Genomic DNA, 4,034 nt, shown 5'->3' on the forward strand with positions numbered 1-4,034 from the left:
TTAAACTACACATGTATCACATACAATCATTGCATATCATCACATACATCACATATATGCATAAAATAAAGCATGACATGATTATGCCCCCATTTTCTATGATCCTCTCAACCCAATGAGAAGATCATAAGGTCAACCTAGGTCAAAGCATCTTCTCCAAGTGTTTCCTCGGTCGTCGTGTGTTGTTGTCCTCCTCCCTTTTTCACTGTCATCCAATAGACTTGTTCTTCTCTAATTTATTATCACGCCCCAGAGGAGTCCCTGCCAAAGGAAAATCCGACAGCATCTCCCCTGTATCGATGATAATCTGAATCATATATACATTCACAAGCTATATACATCAACCCACAGGACTGGAATATACACAACCATGCAGTTAGATATATATATTAAACAGTCCACACGGTTGTACTAAAAATACAGCGGAAAATGAAAGAAACTCATATAAAACAAAAAAAATGAAGACTGCTAGCCGACAAGGCTTACACAACTACAACAAAACAAATACAAACTCCACATAGCAAACTCCAAAAAACAAAGTCGAATTTATACAACACCAAGTCCACCAAAAATATAAGACAAGTAAAGCAGAGATAAAATCGGAAATAGTCATCGGATGTGATGTGGAACCGACAGACAGAATACTCCAAGTGACATGACATATCTATGTGCTAACTTAAAATCAACAAGAAAAATAAGGGGTAGTGAGTATAACATACTCATCGGGTATCGAGCAGACATGCATAGTAAAATATAACTATCAGTAATAATCATGCAGTACAGTTTCCTGATCAATAATAGGTAATGCAAAACTGAATAACAGGAGAAACTATACTCACCAGGATCTCCTATCTGAACATAAAGGTGTGAACCATACAAACAAGTGTAGGGTCGTCAAACCAAATCCATAATGTGACCTGTAAGCATGTCAATCATATACAACCACCAAAATGCAGCATCCAATATGCAGCAATCACAAACAATAAATGCAATCCATTCATATGATGCAAATGACATGGTCACCCCTGATGCCAGTCAGCCACCTCACACGTGATGATGAGGTCGAGTGGGTAGGGCTATGACAACTGTGCACTCTGCCATCACTACTCCTGAGTGACTGAGTAGACAGGATACTGTCAGAGTACACCTATCCTCCTACCCCAAACATAGTGGGGGAGCCTAAGCTCTCATCTCCCTGTGTTATAGTCAAGAGGAGGTAACTGATGATGTGCTCAACAACAATGGAGTCGACAATTGCTCAACATGCAATCATGCAAAATGGTGCATGACACTAAAGCATGTAACTCCAAAAAATATCAGCCTCCACATAATGTGTACCAAAAGGAAAACTGAAGCTATAACAAGATCTAAATATACATGCCAGGTAAATAATCTAGGTAACATGCCATAATAAATAGGTACACATGCCAATAAATAAATCTAGGTACACATGCCAAGTATAACTAGTAGCTAGGCCTATATCCGGTACTGCATTGTATGCCACTACTTTTATGAACATAAGTACACATGGCAAGAATCAAGAGGACATAAGTATAAATGCATAACAGATAACAATATGGGCATACTACGGGTATCAAGTAGTGACATACCAAGGCAGATATAAACATAATCATTACTACTAATTATAACCTAAAATGCATATACGAATAATAATATCAAAAGAAATAAGTCAAAGGTACCCTCCTTAATCAGTAGTTCGTATTAGAACAAATCCCACTTTGACATGCTCGTCTCGAATCAACGTCCTACAAATCACATGATATACAGTTTGGCTAATCACGTATACAACAACTAGATAAACCCAAAACCCAATCCTAATTCGATTAGGTAATCTCGTTTAATTCTACTTAACAATCCAAATCCAATTAGATAATGAGTCCATTCTTAAATCACCGATCAATTTCCTAATTCTCACCAATCCATCCATTAATCATCAACTAATCAAATCCAATGTAGATATAAAATCAACTTTAAAACTCACCTATATCCGTGAACTTCGCTGTTAACTTGCCGATGGAGCAACCACTGCTAGAAAAATATGCCCAAAGCTAGAATATTCGATAGTCTCCAAATCTAGCACCCTAAATCACAAATCAACACATCCCCTCTGAGCATCAACCAAATCACTAATCAGATAACTTTCTTAAACAAAAGACTTTACCCATACCTGTGCCAATAGATTCAATTCATGTGGAGAACCCATTTCTGGTAGCTAGGAAGCAATCTGTGTCACCCGTGGAATGGAGGATGTAGGAGCTTCGGTGGTGACACAAAATCAGGGCCACGAGATTGGCGGTGGCTGCTGTGGTGTCAAGCCAAGGCAAAGAAGAGAATGACAACCATGTGGCGCTGGCACAATCAATCGACAACGGCTAATCGGAACATGATGTGATCATATGGTGACACCAAGTAGGGATCTGACGAAATCAAGCAACGATGTGGAGTGGAGGAGGAAGAGGTCAACCCAAGTAGATCAACCCTAAGATCGAAGATGTGATGTCGAGCAGAGATCTGATGCGATTAACAAATTCTAGTAGAGATCCAGCACACTCAGTCGGTTGGGGGTCTACATCTAGGGCTCGGCCGAAGACGTGGAATCAGATGCTTGGCTTCCGACGAGCACATGGTATCTACAATCAGGAGAGAGGAGATCATGTGGCACTCGGGTGGCTGGCAGTTGGGGTCGAGCAGTGGCAGTCGACAGCGATGCGGAGAGAAGAGCAAGGGGGAAGAGGATGTGGTCGGGCGAATGAAGAAGGAATCGGGATGCTCCGTGAGTTTTTTGTGTCGACGATGAGATGAAGAGAAGGGAAACGTGGTCGGCGATCGGCTAGTGCTGATTTGCACTTCGGGTGGTGGCGCGAGGAGGGAAAAGGAGTGCGGCGGAGATGGGGGAAGAGGAAAGAGTTGGGAGAAGGGGGAGGGCGTTAGGGATCAGGGGAAGAAGATGGAAATCGACGAGGAATAAGTTTAGTTTTTGCTTTATACCTAGTTTTAATTTCATTAAACCCTAAGTTGATTTCTCAATCAACTCCCACTTAATTGGGTATTCCAAATAGGCTTTTCTCAAGCCTATAAATTCATCCCCTCAAATTATATCATTCAAGATCTGAAAAATTCTCAGAAAATTCCTAAAAATTCCATTAAGGTTATTCCTCCATTTAACCTTATTATACTATTATTATTCTATTGCAGTATTTTACATTCTCCCTCACTAATAAAAATTTAGTCTCCAAATTTATGTTATTTACCATCAGCAAGTACTAGTAATAGATAAGCAGTATAGATGTTGAACGAAAAATCTAACCCATATACCTCAAGTAAAAAGATGGGAGTATCAAACTCGTATCGTATCCTCGAGCTCCTAGGTAGCCTCCTCGTCAGAATGATACTGCCATCCGACTTTAACCAGCCGGATAGTCTTATTCCACAGCTGACGCTCTCTGTGGTCCAGAATCCGTACGAAACCTCCTCGTTGGTAACGTTAGGCTGAATGATATATTTGCCAGAACATGTGGTGGGTCGGATACGTATCACCTTAGCATGGATACATGGAATACATCATGAATGCCTGCCAGAGATGGTGGTAGCTCCAGACGGTAAGCTACCGCTTCAATCCTCTCCAAGATCTGGTAAGGCTCAATGTAACGTGGAGCTAGTTTACCTCGGAGACCAAATCTCTTCACCTCTTACGTGGGTTAGACTCTCAGAAATACATGGTCTCTAGTAGAGAACTCCAGGGGTCTTTGTCTCCGATAAGCATAACTTTTCTGATGGTCCTGCGCCTCGGACATTCTCCGTCTGATAGTGCAGACCAACTCTGCCTCTTGCTGAGCTCTATGAGTTCTACAAGCTAGGCCTCCCCAACCTCCTCCCAGAGGGTGGGTGTCGGACAAGGTCTACCATACAATGCTTCAAACGGTGCCATCTGGATAGACGAATGATAGCTGTTGTTGTAGGTGAATTCTACTAATGGCAGGTGGTCCTCCCAGCTACCTTCGAAATCTATAACG

General features: G+C 41.5%; 1 long non-coding RNA gene across 2 annotated transcripts; it reads right to left on the minus strand.

Annotated features, from left to right (window-relative positions):
- Nucleotides 1-205: 205 nt before the first annotated feature.
- Nucleotides 206-2,971, minus strand: LOC122032034. 2 transcript variants are annotated; one of them, XR_006125930.1, is made up of 4 exons: nucleotides 2,189-2,971; nucleotides 2,003-2,102; nucleotides 840-917; nucleotides 206-291 (listed from the first exon to the last, which is right to left on the minus strand). It is a non-coding gene; the product is annotated as an uncharacterized LOC122032034 (long non-coding RNA). The 2 variants fall into 2 exon arrangements; XR_006125929.1 differs by lacking the exon at nucleotides 206-291 and having other exon boundaries at nucleotides 741-917.
- Nucleotides 2,972-4,034: the final 1,063 nt, after the last annotated feature.

The sequence above is a fragment of the Zingiber officinale genome, chromosome 11A, assembly GCF_018446385.1.
Source record: "Zingiber officinale cultivar Zhangliang chromosome 11A, Zo_v1.1, whole genome shotgun sequence".
NCBI classification, from domain to species: Eukaryota; Viridiplantae; Streptophyta; class Magnoliopsida; order Zingiberales; family Zingiberaceae; genus Zingiber; species Zingiber officinale.